The following is an 18089-nucleotide window of genomic DNA, read 5'->3' as shown; positions in this document are numbered from 1 at the left end:
TTCACGGCAGTTTATAAAAAAAACGTATTTTTTTACGGTTTTTGCTGAAAAACCGAGTCTTTTTCATAGGATTAATTCGTTTTTTTGAGTTACCGTATGAAAAGAAAGTTTTTTTTTGTTTTTGTTTTTTTTAGCCGTGATTGGATTTAAAAAAAAAAACTGTTTGTTCAGCCGAGATAAAATAAAAATGGATTTTTGTTTTTTATTTTGGCCAATTAGATATTGTGAAACGGTTCACAATTTAAAGATATCATATTATTTTAAAGCAGTTTAAAATTCTGACGGATAGAATTCATATTACAAGTTTAATATGGATTAAGAATGAAATTAATGTGATTAATTGAGGAATTGTCACTTAATTTGATTTAAATAGGTGTTTTGGATAAATTAATCAACATAATTAAGGAATTGTGTCATGTATGTTTAATTTAATTATAGTTGATGCTTTTTAATTTTGTTGAATGAATCGAATGAATGAATTTTTATTTACGTATTTAATTTTGCAATCGGTTGTAAATTGTAATACTTAGTGTGGCCTTAGTCAAATTATGTTTTCGTAATGAAGGAAATATGATTTTTATGTAATTATGAGATCTCGAATCTCCTTTATTTTTAGTTTTGGGTTTTGAAATTAGATTGTAATAAATAGGTTTATTATGTAATTTTAATTATTGCAATTTCAAAGAAGACTAAAGATGGAGATTGGAGCTCACTCCCGCTACATAGATCAAGATGGAACATCAAGACAAGCTTCTCGGGTCCAAGGATGGATTCCAAACTTGTATTTATTGTTCATTTTGATAGGATAGGCCACACTAGGACTTTTACTGTTTTTACGTTTTTCATTCTATTGTTTTTCATTCACATGTTAGTTTATGCATCATATTCCGCCTAAAACCAAACCACCTACTACTAAAATGCATGAAAATTGACTCATATATGTTGTATGTTAGTTTTCATGGACATACATATGTCACAGTCTTATTAAGCCATCACCTTAGTTTATTCATTCTCGCATGCTAGATATTAGTTCACTTAAAATGAATTAAAATAAAGTTGATGGGATCTTTCTCTAAAACGGAAATTGAGATTAGTCTTTATAAGGGCAAACATCTATGAATCCCTTCTTCGTCGATAGGCCTAATATGACCCCTTCTACGTTGGGTAAGTAGTTGTGTTGACTTAGTTTACCTCAACATCATAGTCCGAAGAGTTTCTAGTGATTATGATGGACTAAAGATAGAATTTACAGAAATTTATCGACCAAGAATTCTAACGGTAGAATTAGCTAAAAGGTTAGCTTATCAATTTACAGAGAATTGAGTCTTGGGATCATTTATATAATTCTTGAGGGAGGTCAATTGTATAAATGTTTTGAGTCTTCGCGTTATGACATTAGTTCATTAGACTTAAAATCAAAACGATGCACATGCTTATTATTTTTATTCTTCTTTCACAGTGTAGAATATGATTATTTTTCGATAATACTGTTACAACAAATGGCTGGAAATAACGCAATCCCAATGCCTAGTGCCACACTAGATCGTTCGTCCTGGCTAAAAATATTCATGGACCAAATGAATCAGTCCACGCGACTGAAGAATGATGGGTCCAACTTTGCGGACCGGGAGGCGGCACTACGGAATGCTTGCCATTGCGACGGTAAACTCGGTATTTAACTGAGCCAATACCGGTCAACCCAGGCCCAAATGCAGGAGCCAACGAGTCACTCGCTTATAGTGATTTCGTTATGGAAGCGGGTGCGATAAAGAACGTACTCATCTTTGCAATGGAAACCAATTTGCAGAGACGCTTCATTGCCCAAGGTGCAAACAAGATTTTCACCACGCTCACTAACGAGTTCTCAAAGGCACCGAGAATCATTACATATGAGCATACCTGTCGCTTCTTTGATGCAAAACTCCAGAAGGGCCAACCAGTTAGCCCACACATTCTTCACATGATTGAGAATGTTGAGAAGCTGGAGGCACTGAATTGTAAAATCAGTGACAACATTATCATTGACCGAATGCTTCATTCTCTTCACGATGGTTTTGCCCTTTTCAGGGCGAACTACTATATGAATGACTTGAAAAAGAGTCCTCATGAGCTACACTCCCTTCTCGTACAGACCGAGAAGGATATGAAATTGAGTGGGAGCGTGAAGCGGGATGTTCTCACGATTTACAACAAAGGAAAGGGTAAGGGCAAGGCTCATGGCGACCTAGCTGTAGGTAAGCCAAAGTTTAAGAAGCCAGGAAACGTTAAGAGTGGGCCTGGTGAGACTATGGCTCACAAGGCAAAGCAAAGAGCAAGGGCGGTGACATAGAGTGCCACCATTGTCACAAGACTGGACATTGGAGGAGGAACTGTCCCGTCTACCGTGAGGACATCAAGGCAGGCCGCGTCGTTCCTGTTGGTATGTCATCTTATATTCATATGATTGAGATTAATCATGCAAGTTTCGGAACTTGGGTACTAGATACTGGTTGTGGTTCTCATCTGTGTAATCATTTGCAGAGCCTAAAGAACATCATACCTCTCGAAAAAGGTGATGTGGACCTGCGAGTCGGGAATGGAGCAAGAGTTGCTTCTGCCTCGAAGGGAACATATGTAATCCAACTCCCTAGTGGTTTTGAGTTATCTTTAAATAACTTTTACTATGTACCCAGTTTATCTAAGAACATTATTTCTGTTTCCGTACTTGCTAAAGACGGTTTTGCATTTTCAATAAAGGATAATAGCTGTATTTTCTCTTTTAATGAAATGATTTATGGCAAAGCAGTTTCCATGAATGGAATTTATATCTTAGACCAAACCACGGATGTATTACACATGAATAATAAGAAATTAAAGGTTGGTGACAAAGATCAAATCTATCTATGGCATTGTCGAATGGGACACATAAATGAGAAACGCGTGAAGAAACTCGTCGATAATGGGACAATTCCCGCATTCGATTTTTCTACATATGGCACGTGTGAATCATGTCTCATTGGCAAGATGACTCGAATTTCCTTAAAAGGTGTTGGAATGCACGCTAGTGACCTATTAGGACTCATACATACGGACGAATGTGGACCTATGTCAATTACCGCTAGAGATGGCTATAGATATTTTATCACTTTCACGGACGATTTGGGTAGATACGAATATGTCTACTTAATGAAGCATAAAAGTGAATCCTTTGAGAAATTCAAGGAATACCATAACAGGGTACAGAACCAACTGGGTAGAAAGGTTAAAGCACTCCGTTCAGATCGGGGTGGCGAATATCTTTCAAATGAGTTTGATCAACACCTTAAAGACTGTGGAATCGCTCTACAATTAACTCCACCTGGAACACCTCAATTAAATGGTGTGTCCGAACGGAGAAATCGAACCTTACTTGATATGGTTCGATCCATGATGAGTCACACAGTAGTGCCTAATTCATTATGGGGTTATGCTCTTTCGTCAGCCGCTCTTATACTTAACCGAAGTCCGTCTAAAGCTATCGACAAGACTCCATATGAAATGTGGAAGGGAACGGTCCCTAACTTGTCCTTTATTCGGGTTTGGGGCTGCGAGGCTTATGTCAAGTAGAGACACGAGAATAAGCTCGGCCCACGATCGGTCAAGACATACTTTATAGGTTATCCAAAAGGAACATTTGGTCATTACTTCTATTCGCCTACCGAACATCGAGTTTTTTTTGCGGCTAGTGCGACGTTCTTAGAGAAAGAATTTCTCGAGAACAAGTCGAGTAATAGAACCTTCGAGCTGTCGGAGATTTCAGAACCAACGACCGAGGAACGGATGGAGGAAGTGTTCCTCCAACTGATTATACGGTTAATATTCCCGAGGAACCTAGGAGGTCGGGTAGAGTCTCTCATCCTCCGGACAGATACATTGGTATGGTCGAGGAGAATGACGTTTTACTCCTAGAGATTAATGAACCCGCTACCTATAAAGATGCTATGGCCTGTTCCGACTCAAATCTATGGCTCGAAGCCATGCAATCCGAGATGGGATCTAGTTGATTTACCTAATAAGGTAAAACCTCTACAGTGCAAATGGCTTTACAAAATAAAGCGTTACGTAGACGCGCAAACTGGATACCTATAAGGCACGACTTGTGGCAAAAGGTTTCACTCAAGTGCAAGGATTGTATTATGATGAGATTTTTGCACCTGTAGTCATGCTACGTTCCATTCGGATAATCTTAGCGATTGCTGCATTTCATGACTATGAAATTTGACAAATGGATGTGAAAACCGCCTTCTTAAACGGTTATTTGGAGGAAGAGTTGTACATGGTGCAACCCGAAGGTTTCATAGATCTTAAACATCCTAAGAAAGTATGCAAGCTTAAGCGTTCTATTTATGGACTTAAGCAAGCTTCTCGGAGTTGGAATCATCATTTCGACCAAGTGATAAAAGAGTATGGTTTTACTCGATCGGTCGAAGAACCATGCTTATATATCAATTCGAGTGGGAGCAAGATTGTATTCTTGATATTGTATGTCGATGACATACTCTTGATTGGGAATGACATTCCTCTCCTATCTTCGGTTAAAGAATAGTTGAAGAACCACTTCAAGATGAAAGATCTGAGTGAGGCACAGCGCATTTTGGGAATCCGTATCTACCAAGATAGATGACGACGGACGTTATCACTTAGTCAGGAGTCTTATTTGGATAAGGTTCTTGAGAGGTTCAGCATGACCAAGTCCAAGAAGGGGAACCTTCCTATGACGACTGGGATGCAGTTGAGCAAGTCTCAGTCACAAACGACGCCTGAAGGGATTGAGCGCATGAGTCGTGTTCCTTATGAATCTGCAATAGGATCGATCATGTATGCCATGATATGCACACGTCCAGACGTGGCATATGCATTGAGTATGACGAGTCGGTACCATAAGACTCCAGGTGAAACACACTGGATAGCTGTTAAAAACATCCTCAAGTACCTACGGAGGACTAATGATTGGGTATTGACTTACGGAGGCGATATTAAGCTATGCGCAATCGGTTACGCAGATGTTAGCTTCCAAACGGATCGAGATGATTCAAAAACTCAGTCCGGGTTCGTCTTCACTCTTAATGGTGCTGCGGTCAGCTGGAAGAGTTCCAAACAGAGTTTGTAGCAGATTCTACTTCTGAATCCGAGTACTATGCCGCTTCGGAGGCACCAAAGGAAGCGATATGGATGCGTCAATTCTTACAAGGACTTTCGGTAGTTCCTAGTTCGAATGACCCGATCACCATCTATTGTGACAATAGAGGTGCCATCTTCCAGGCTAAGGAGCCAAAGTCTAGCAACAAATCTAGACATGTACTTCGGAAAGCTCACCTGATCCGTGATTACGTGGAGCAAGAAGAGATAGTGATTGATAAGATTGCGACGGATGATAACATCGCGGATCCTCTCACCAAACCATTGAATTATGATAAGCATGTAGGGCATGTTAATTCCATGGGAATTAAACGTGTTCCTGAGTTGTAGTACTTGATTATGGATTTGATACATTATCTTTTTCATATACTATTTATATCTTCATCGTTTTATATATAATATTTTGTTTTTCATGTGGATTGTACTGACAACATTGAACGCCACAAAGTAAACTGAATTACATTATATTTGTTTGGTCCGTAATCGCCAATGTGAGCTGATAACTCCGGCTATTATATTGTGCAGTCGATTGATGGTGGGTTCAACGAGCCATAAGTCAAACGGTTGACTGATCGATCACAGATGCGAGATTATCACGATACCTCGTAGGACAACTTTTTGTGACAACGTAATGGAGTCTTAAATGTTTAATAACATTCGGTGCCATGTCGTGGATAGGACATCCATTGTGTTCCTAGAGTCGATTCTTTTGACTATCGACTGTCTCTTGAGATTAAGGCAGTTTTTGGGTGACTTTGGTTTCTTTCTCACGGTCTGCCGTAGAATCGAGGCTAAGTAGATTTTTTCCGGGTCATTTCATACTGTGCTTACATCTGCAGGATTCGAGTTGAGGAAAATATCCAACCCTTATCAGGTATAGTTATTTCTCAGGGCCACTCGAGGAGTTGTAACTGAATATGCATGGCCATGCTCGAATGTTGATTCGTTTATCAGTTAAGTTACTCTCTAGTCGGGGAAACCACTCTTGATATTGATCACTTGTAAAATACGGCCTTTGTGAATGTGGATTTGCAAATTGTTTTACATTGAGTGGGAGAAATTTTAGGATATGAGAATCGGTTATCGCACATACACTTGTGAGGACAAGTGGGAGTTTGTTGGAGTTTGTGTCCTCCACAAATTAGTGTGATAACATTTGTAAATCTCTTACAGGTTCACAAGGGTATAATTCATATATTTAATCAGTTGATTAACATTTACCTAATAACGGTTGGCTTGCTAGAAATGTAACACCCCCATACTCCGAGTGCCTTACCAGGACCACTCAGGTATGAAGACATCACCATCTCGGTCGCCCGAGGTATGATAATCAAATAGACAAAACAGAAACAACATTTATGGTAAATAGTTTAATGAATAAATACAATCCTCGAAACCAAACTGAAAGTACAATACATTATTCCAAACTATCTGTTCTCAACTGAAATGTAAATAAATGCTAAACTACAGCGGAAGACTCTATCGTCATGTCGTGGCCATCCCAGCTATCCCAGTACTCATCTCTATACCTGCTCAATATCTGCTCACCATCCCCGAATGGATCACCGCAGGTTTTACAAAACAACACCGGGGTCAGTAATAATCACACAATCAATATAAACAGCAATAACAATAATAAGACAAACATACAGCTGAACTGTCACACATCATCTCAATACTGACTGTCCACTGGACCAGCCCTGCCAGTGGGGGACCGCAGCCATTCCCACCTAAGCCCCGCTCATCGTACGAGCGATAACCCTGTCCATTAATGTGCACATCCCCTTCCGTGGCGGGTTCCACGAAGGGCGAAACTAGGGCGTGAGATCACTCCCGCAAGTGACCCCACTCAGCCGAGAACGCATCTCGAGAGCCATAGAAACCAATCACAATCACAATCATCATATCAAACAACTAACTACAAAGACATCACCAATATCCCATTATGGGACTAATACGAGTAGAAATCCTACCTGAAAGCACAACACGCAGACGACGGTATCTCGATTGTATCAAAACGGCTCCTCTACGAATTCTCCTCCTACCATACAACACATAGATGCTACCATTCAAATACTACTCATAAAAATCCCCAATTCCTAAATTAGGGTTTCATCAATCTTAACAAAACATTATATAAATTATATTAAAAGCTTACCCTCGACGCAAGGAATCAAACGACGCGAACTACGATCTGAACCGACCGTCGAACTCCGGAATTGTCAAGAACGCGATTAGGAAGAAGACTAGTTGCTTTCTCTCTTAAACAGGTTTTAGGTTTTGTAAAAAGTGATTTAAAACAATTACGAATATGTTTAAATACCTTAATCGCGTAATTAACAAAACCCGAGAAAACTCCCCGAGAAACCGGACACTCGATCGAGTACCCAAGGTACTCGATCGAGTACCCCTTACTCGATCGAGTGCCCCACTACTCGATCGAGTACCCAACAGTGTCGAAATCTGTTTTATTCCGCAACTTGCCCTTACTCGACAGAGTAAGGGCTACTCGATAGAGTACCCCAAGACATATAAATACGGAGTATTACAGTCTTCCCTCCTTAAAAGGAACTTCGTCCCCGAAGTTCAAACCACTACTAAAACAAAGGTACTCCAAAACGTTCCCGACTCAACAACCAAAACAAGACTCAACATAAAACACGCTACTTACCCAACTCATCCCGACAACCTACCGACGCCACATATAAGAAGGTGTGTAAAACTCTTAAAAACTGCTCGCGATCATCTCCTACCCCCCTAAAAGAAACAAGGTTACGTCCCCGTAACCATACATACCTGATCAAAAAGGAAGGGGTAACGCTCTTTCATGATATCCTCTGCCTCCCATGTAGCTTCCTCGGTCTCGTGGTTAGACCAAAGGATCTTAAGCAAAACTGTCTCACCACTCCTGGTCTTTCTATCCTTTCGGTCTAGGATCTGCTTAGGCACCTCCAGATATGATAAAGACTCATCCAGCTCTAAGTTCTCTGCCTCCAACACATGTGACAGGTCACTCACATACTTCCGCAGCTGCGATACATGAAACACATTATGTACTCTCTCCAACGCAGCTGGTAAAGCCAGACGATAAGCAACTTCCCCAACTCGCTCTAAGATCTCATAAGGCCCTATAAACTTCTGACTTAGTTTGCCTTTCTTCCCAAATCTCATAACTCCACGCATCGGAGACACTTTCAGAAGAACCTTGTCCCTAACTTGAAACTCTATGTCCCGACGATGTAGGTCTGCATAACTCTTTTGTCGATCCTGGGCTGCTCTCATCCGTTCCCTGATCATCTTAATCTGTTCCACCATCTCATGCACCAACTCTGGTCCTAAAACCACTTTGCCTCGGACTATCGTCCCAACAGATTGGACTCCTACATCTCCTCCCATATAAAGCCTCAAACGGTGCCATACCAATACTTGGTGTGATAGGCTTGTTGTTGTAAGAAAATTCTATCAAGTCCAACCTCTGCTCCCAGCTACCACCAAAATCCATCACACAAGCTCGCAACATATCCTCAAGGGTCTTGATTGTTCTCTCGATCTGCCCATCTGTCGCGGGATGAAATGTCGTAATCATCTTCAAAGTCGTTCCCAACGATTCCTGCAACTCCTTCCAAAACCTCGATATAAACCTCGCATCTCTGTCGGACACTATGTCCTTAGGGACTCCATGTAACTTAAGACGTTCTTTCGATAGGCCATAGCCAATTGTGCCTTAGTCCAGGTATCTTTCATTGGAACAAAGTGAGCTGACTTGGTCAGACGATCCACTATCACCCAAATCATATTGTTACCTTGTTGACTCTTCGGCAAACCCACAATGAAATCCATGGAAATGGATTCCCACTTCCACTCAGGCACCTCTAAAGACTGAATCTTACCTTGTGGTCTTCTCTGTTCCCCTTTAACTCTTTGGCATGTCAAACAACGGGACACAAACTCAGCTGTCTCTTTCTTCATCCCAGGCCACCAAAACGTTTTCTTCAAATCTTTGTAAAGCTTGTCTCCACCCGGATGAACTGAATATGGTGTGCAATGCGCCTCTGTCATGATTGTCTTTTTCAACTCCTCGTCATTAGGAACACACCACCTACCATCAAACCTCAAACTACCATCTGTATGAATAGAAAAGCGGGACACTGTCCCTTTCTCTACTCCAGCTCTCCACTCCACTATCTTAGGATCCAAAGCCTGCTTATCCCGAATATCATCATAAAACTCCATATGTACTGTCATATCACCCACGGCATCTCCTTTCTGCATCATATGTATCCCGAACCTCGCTACCTCATCTCTCAGCCTCATCAAAGATAGAGCTGTACACAAAGAATGTACACTCTTCCTACTCAAAGCATCAGCTACAACATTGGCTTTCCCTTCATGGTAGATGATTTCCATGTCATAATCGCCAATCAACTCCATCCACCTCCTCTGTCTCATGTTCAACTCCTTCTGCGTGAAGATGTACTTGAGACTTTTGTGATCAGAAAATACCTTAAAGATTGCTCCATAAAGGTAATGTCTCCAAATCTTGAGAGCAAACACCACTGCACCCAACTCCAGATCGTGAGTAGGGTAATTCTCCTCATAAGGCTTCAACTGCCTAGAAGCATAGGCAATCACTTTACCCTTCTGCATCAACACACATCCCAACCCATTCTTCGAGGCATCTGTATAAACCTCGAAATTCTCGCTCCCTTCAGTAATGCTAGGACAGAGGCGTGGTCAAACGCTCCTTTAATGTTTGGAACGCCGTCTCACAACTCTCATCCCAACGAAACCTGTTCTCTTTCCTCATCAACGCTGTCATCGGTCTAGCTATCTTGGAGAAATCTTTCACGAACCGTCTGTAGTATCCAGGCTAAACCCAAGAAACTCCTAACCTCAAAGAACATTCTTTGGTGCTTCCCACTTTGTCACCGCCTCAATCTTCGCGATCCACACTACCCCATCTTTAGAGATTACATGCCCCAGAAAGGCAACTTTCTCCAACCAAAACTCACACTTGGACAGCTTAGCATACAACTCATGATCCCTCAAGGTCTGCAACACGATCCTCAGATGCTCCTCATGCTCCTCCTTAGTCTTATAGTAGACTAAGATATCATCGATAAACACCACCACGAACTGGTCCAAGAACTGTCTGAAGATCCTATTCATCAAATCCATAAACACTGCCGGCGCATTAGACAACCCAAATGGCATCACCACATACTCATAATGGCCATACCTCGACGTGAAAGTCGTTTTCTTGGTATGTCCACATCTCTAATCTTCACCTGATGGTACCCCGACCTCAAATCAATCTTAGAAAAGACTGTTGCACCGCTCAACTGATCAAACAGGTCATCTATCCTTGGCAAAGGATACTTGTTCTTTATCGTCACCCGGTTCAGCTCCCGGTAATCTATGCACAGCCTCAAACTCCCATCTTTCTTTTTCACGAAAAGAACTGGTGCTCCCCAAGGCGATACACTTGGTCTAATGTATCCCTTCTCTATCAAATCATCCAACTGCTTCCTAAGCTCCTCCATCTCCTTAAGACCCATACGGTACGGTGCCTTAGAGATTGGCCCCGTCCCTGGCTTCAACTCAACTGTGAAATCTATCTCCCTCTTCGGTGGCAACCCCGGAATCTCCTCCGGAAAAACATCGGCAAACTCTCCCACCACTGGTATCTCGTCAACTGCCGGGCTCTCTATCCGGTCATCTCTCACATGGCACAAAATCGTAGGACATCCTTCCTCGGATACGACTTCAAGGTGACAGTAAATCAACTTAACTTTGGGTTTGACTAGAAACCCACGGTAAGACACACTAACACCCTTAGGACCTCTTAGGGACACTTTCTTTTGATGACAATCTATCTTAGCTTTATACTTTCCTAACCAATCCATCCCAACTATCATCTCAAAACCATTAAAAGGAAACTCTAGCAAGTCTACAGGGAAATCGACTTGCCCAACTATCAAAGATACATCTCTAAACAACCTCCCACACGATACAGACTCACCTGAAGGTATGAAAACTTGCTCCCTAACAGACTCATATACTCTCAAACCCAACTGTTTTACATGACTCGAAGACACAAACGACTGAGAAGCCCCCGAATCAAACAAAACAAACGTAGGAACACCATTAACAAGAAATGTACCGGTGATAACGTGCGCATCCTCCTCACCGCCTTCTTGTCCATCATGAACAACTTGCCATCGGTCTTCTCGCCCACCTCCCCGGACAAGATCTTGGGCCGATGCGGTCGGCTTAGCACCCGATCCTTGATTGTTGTTGTTGTTGTTCGTCGGTGTCTTCCGATAAGAATTACCGCCGTTGCGGTTGCCTCCACTCTGGTAGCTCGACCTCCCGGTTTGGCCATGATCCACCGGTGATGCATTGCTCGCAAAGCTACGTGCGGTCTCGAAAGATCCGGTGCACTCGTGCACTCATGTCTCTTGTGGCCTACACCACCACAACCAAAGCAGTCACTCCCACTATTGCTCACACTCCCCGGCCTCGCCCAAAGGAAGTTCCAAAGACTAAACCCGGACCCAGAAGAAAACCCCTTAGATTGATTGTGGTTGCCTTTCTTGAAATTAGATTGGCCACCACCCTCGCTCTCGACTTCCTCTTCTCTCCATCGACCTCTCCCGAGCCATCTCCACTAGTCTCTCGGCTCTCCCACCCTCTCGTACGCTTCCTTTACATCAATAAGGACTCCCACGGGTAACTTATCCATAATTTTCGTGGTTAGCCCTCTCTCAAACCTCAAAGCCAGATTCTCCTCACTCAAACCCATATCCTCAGCATATCTAGATTTCTCATTGAACGCATGTAGTACTCGACCACGGACATCTCGGCGTCATCTTAAACTTGTCGAACTCCTCTCTCAACTTACTCCTCACATGTTCCGTACGAACTCCTTCCCTGACCCCTACGAAACTCCTCCCAAGGTATAGCAGGTAACCCCTGGTTGGTATATATCTCCTTGGCACTCACTTTCACCGAATCCCACCACTTGCCACCTCCTCCCTCGGATAGAATGCAGCTGATCCACTCTCATCTCATCGGGACAAATAACTAAATCTAGTATGTTCTCCATCTCCCTCAACCAACTATCAAGAAGGTTAGGCTCCTCAACTCCCTTGTACTCCTTCGGGTTAAATCTCGCAATATAGAGGCTGACTTTAGCATGGTCAACCTCCTTCTCCTTACTCTTATCCTTGTCCTCATTCACTCTCTTCAGGGTCTCAGTAAGAGCATCCTGGTGCTCTAACATCTTGACGATGTCGTCCGTAGTCATAAGCTCAGCTCTCGCATACAAAGCATTTCTCTTGGGCGGCATCTTGAAACTATACATATATAAGATAAGGAGTAGATATGAACATACGTACTAAACTTGAAAACACGAAAACACGCTGCATGAACCTACTCGATCGAGTATCCAAACCCACTCGATCGAGTAACGGGCTACTCGATCGAGTTCCCCCATGTACTCGATCGAGTACCCAAACTCCAGAACCAAACAGACCTTCTGATCTCTAACCCACTCGATCGAGTATCTAGGCTACTCGATCGAGTGACCCCCTACTCGATCGAGTACCCCTAGTTACTCGATCGAGTGCCCCAAAACGCGATTCTGGACTCAAAATCGTCAAAAACCTACCCGATCGAGTCAGCCTCACTCGATCAAGTACCACCCATACGTAAGAGCTACCCGCATATTATGTCATATACTAACATGCTAACTGTATAAATCACATTATATCATAACAATCATGCTATTAATTGCCACGTTGTAAAACATTCCATCATGCTATCATTCCATCAACAATGTCTATATATATATATAACATCGCTTTTCTTTTATCTCATCAACTTCCAATTCGAACATCCAACCATCAACACATTCCATCACATTGTTACGTAAGTTACTTAGCACACACATGACTCAACACACATTTTCCCCATGTGACCGGTTCAAAGTTGTAGGGCGACCCCCGCGACTTTAGGACGTCTCCCAAGCCTTTGCACTAGCTCCTACAACTTCTACCCCGGGTTCATTTTAATTCACTCCCTATGTTCATTAAGTTCATTGGTTACAGGTTTCAGGATCGTCGCTCTGATACCATTTGTAACACCCCCATACTCCGAGTGCCTTACCAGGACCACTCAGGTATGAAGACATCACCATCTCGGTCGCCCGAGGTATGATAATCAAATAGACAAAACAGAAACAACATTTATGGTAAATAGTTTAATGAATAAATACAATCCTCGAAACCAAACTGAAAGTACAATACATTATTCCAAACTATCTGTTCTCAACTGAAATGTAAATAAATGCTAAACTACAGCGGAAGACTCTATCGTCATGTCGTGGCCATCCCAGCTATCCCAGTAGCCATCTCTATACCTGCTCAATATCTGCTCACCATCCCGAATGGATCACCGCAGTTTTACAAAACAACACGGTCGATACTAATCACACAATCAATATAAACAAAGAATAACAATAATAAGACAAACATACAACAATGAATCAACTGTCACACACACACGCACACACCACCAACTCCCACCATCTCAATCTCGACTCGTCCACTGGACCCGCCACAGCTGGGGGATCGCAGTTCCCACCTAAGCCCCGCTCATCGTTTGAGCGATAACCCCGTCCATTAATGTGCACATCCCCTTCCGTGGCGGGTTCCACGAAGGGCGAAACTAGGGCGTGAGATCACTCCCGCAAGTGACCCCACTCAGTCGAGAACGCATCTCGAGAGCCATAGAAACCAATCACAATCACAATCACAATCACAATCACAATCATCATATCAAACAACTAACTACAAAGACATCACCAATATCCCATTATGGGACTAATACGAGTAGGAAATCCTACCGGAAAGCACAACACGCAGACGGTATCTACAAACGTATCAAAACGGCTCCTCTACGAATTCTCCTCCTACCATACAACACATAGAGGCTACCATTCAAATACTACTCATAAAAACCCCCAATTCCTAAATTAGGGTTTCATCAATCTTAACAAAACATTATATAAATTATATTAAAAGCTTACCCTCGACGCAAGGAATCCAACGACGCGAACTACGATACTGAACCGACCGTCGAACTCCGGAATGGTCAAGAACGCGATTAGGAAGAAGACTAGTTGCTTTCTCTCTTAAACAGGTTTTAGGTTTTGTAAAAAGTGATTTAAAACAATTACGAATATGTTTAAATACCTTAATCGCGTAATTAACAAAACCCGAGAAAACTCCCCCGTAAAACCGGACACTCGATCGAGTACCCAAGGTACTCGATCGAGTACCCCCCTACTCGATCAAGTGCCCCAGCTACTCGATCGAGTACCCAACAGGTCAGAAACTGTTTTATTCCGCAACTTGCCCTTACTCGACAGAGTAAGGGCTACTCGATAGAGTACCCCAAGACATATAAATACGGAGTATTACAAGAAAGTTTGACGTTATTATCATACAGATGGCGGTGATCAACTGGTCCCTAAAGGTCACACCTATAGGATGTTTTTGAGAAATGTGGTTATAGAAATATAATCACATTGATGCCCAATATGACTAAATAGTTAGTCAATGTGTTGATGAGATAATTATTTAATGAAAATTAAATAATATTAGTTGAGACAATTAATCACAATTAAGTAAATTAAATATAATAAGTTATATTTAATTAAATGTATGTAATGTTAGCTTGGACGAATTAATCTGTTAATTCGTAATTAAATATAATCAGTTATGTTTAATATCAACAAGATGAATGTGTCATAGTGGTAATAGTGAGGGAACACAAACCAAGAGGTGAGGGGTTCGATCCTCACTAGATGACAATTTAACACATTTTATACATTTTTGGAAAGACCAAAAATAAGGAGATTATACTCCTTATTTCGGTCAGATGGGCCGAAATTAGGAAAGATTTATTCTTCCTAATTTTCGGTCAGTATAAGAAAGAAACGGAGAGAATTATTCTACCCTAATTCTTTTTATTGACCTAGCCTCCTCTCTCATAAATAATAAAACACAAAAAACAACTAAATTTTACAGAAAATTTTAGATCGATTCTAGCACAATCAATGGGGCATATCTCATATCGTCTTGGGTGCAACCAATAGGCAAATATCCATTTTGATATTGTTCGTAGGCCGTTTTTGCTAGGACCGAAGGTTATTTCTGAATCCTTTACTTTGTTTATGTATTTATTTTATGACTAGTGATCGTCTTAATTAAATTCGTTATAATCCTTCAATTTTATGGGAAGTATACAGATAATGGGGAAAGTGGCGGGTGGAGTGTGTAGTAGTGGAGTGTAGGATTCATTTTCCTTATTTTATTGTTCAACACATTGTGACACACATAATGATCACATGACAATTATGGAAGAAAAATAAGCAAAGTGTAATGATCATGATCATCCACTACACTCCATTTACACGATCCAATGTCCCATTTACGGGTCCATTTTGGTTCTTATTTTTGTCGCACAAACACGTGTAAATATTATTTAAACATCGTTTCATGTTTAAATGCTTCCAATTAATTTCGTCCAAATCACTCCGTAAATATACGTGTACCGCTACACATATTATTTACGTACTAATATTAATCACATTAATCAATTAGTACAATTTTAGTGAATTAACAATTAATTAACTAAAATCCGTCTCCCAAAATTTATTATTCAATTATCGCATAATTAAATAATAACTGTCATGCCTTGAGTTCGCAACTCGAAATCTCTCTAAAAATAATCGACTAACCTTTTAGTCTATAAATCAAGGGACTAAATAAATTGTATCTCATACAATTAATTAGTTGTCTATTGGGGTTCGTTCCTTTAGGTGTGACCGAAAGGGGTCAGTTGATCACCGCCGTCTCACGACAATAACGTCAAACTCTAGTCAGCCAACCGTTATCGATTTACGTTAATCAACTAACGAGGATCAAATAATTAAATATCTGGTGATATTCCTTTAATGAGATTTATTATGTAAACGCACTATTGTGGAGGACACTAACTCCAACAATCTCCCACTTGTCTGGCACAAGGTGTGCGCTACCAATTCTCTTGTCCGTTTTAAATCTCCCACTCAATGCAAGGTGTCTTTCAGGTCGCACTTGCACATGAACATAACGCGAGTGGTTTTATCGATCGGGAGTGTGACTACCTGACCGGAAAAATCTCTCACAGATTACTGCCGAGCGTGGCCACGCATTTGTAGTCATTAACTCCTCGAGTGGCCTTGAGATATAATCACCCAACGTGGGTGGACAATTCCTGTATGCCCTATCTATCCTATTGCACAATACAGATCACCATGTCCTAGTAATGGCCTTTTGGCCTCCTTTCACGGCACGACCTAGGACAAAAACCAAAGTCACTCGAAAACTGCACTTGCTAAGATAATAGTCTCCAGTCAAAAGAATCGACTCATTAGAACATCTTAGAGATCCTCGCCACGACCAGGCGTCTATAATAAAACTTATGGACTCTCTAAATGGTCACTGTCCGGCAAAGTGTCACACACTCTGCTTATGTAATCGACTAGTCATCACGTATGACCTTATGGTGTTGAACAACCATTAATCGACTTACAATCTAGTCACTCCGAGACGTCACCTCATTAAGTGACTAGGGACAAAATACAATGTTCATATTATTCACTTGAATAGTGTTCAACATTGTCTCCACAACTTATTCAGATAAACAAGGTATTCATGTTTTCAGTCAAACTGAATAATTGAGTTCTTAAGAGACTCAAAAAATGAATGCGATCATCACTTATGTAAATATCAATACTATATCCAATATTTACATAACGATCTTCATCAATTAAGGTATACTCCTCAATCACATTGAGATGACATAACCATCATGTATACCTTATGCCAACGGCTTTGGTTAGAGGATTAGCAACAGTTGCATCACTCTAATTTCCATTGTCATTTTCCTTTGTTCTATGCACTCTTTTCATCACATAGAGCCATTCTAAGTACATGTCTAAACAACTCTTTAGACTCTGGTTCATAAGCTAGTCAAACACTCCCACTGTTTTCACAGTCTCTCGGGAGACGATATTCGGCTAACAGAACTCCTCTAGTTCTATTGAATTCCGGTTATCAACTATCTCTTTTACAACATCGGATGTTGTAATATACTTAGCTTTCGTTCATGATTTATACGTATAACTCTTATACAAATCATTCATATGACATCTTTTTATGTATAACTCCTCATACATATCTGCTTATGCATGTATAACTTCTTATACATATATGTATAACTTCTTATACATATTATTCTTTATGCACATAGCACTCTTACATGCTAACCATTCCTTAACGAGGCCCATAACATCTTATAAGCATAGGAATGTTTCCGTGTAATCCTTGTACACAAAATTCATAGATTCCTCCAAACTACAAGAGTAAATTCTCAGTGCTTCTCAAGTACTCGAGAATTCTCTTGATAATCATATAGTGACACTCACTAGGAAATGATTGGTAATAACTTCTCATATTCTCAATATGATAAGTCCAGACGAGAGCAGCGTTTAGCATATTTAATAGATCCTGCAGCGGAAGCAAAAGAGATCATATTTGCGTTCAACAACTTGAACGAGTCAAGAATCTTATCACATAAATCTCTTGACTATAATGCTAAATATCCATGGAGATCTATCTCATTAGATCCAGATATTTAAGATGCGTCATGCTACTCTCAAGTATTTACCCAAGAATATTTCTAGTCACTAATATGTCAAACACATATTTAGACTAAGAAACATCACCATAGCTACATTTCTAGTAACGAATATGTCAAGCACATATTTAGACTAAGAAACTCTCTTTAGCTCCCACTAAACTCCATGTATCATCATGGTA

This window comes from Silene latifolia, unplaced genomic scaffold (assembly GCF_048544455.1).
Source record: "Silene latifolia isolate original U9 population unplaced genomic scaffold, ASM4854445v1 scaffold_20.1, whole genome shotgun sequence".
In the NCBI taxonomy this organism is placed as follows: domain Eukaryota; kingdom Viridiplantae; phylum Streptophyta; class Magnoliopsida; order Caryophyllales; family Caryophyllaceae; genus Silene; species Silene latifolia.
The sequence above is the reverse complement of the archived record's forward strand: the minus strand, read 5'-3'. Positions refer to the sequence as shown.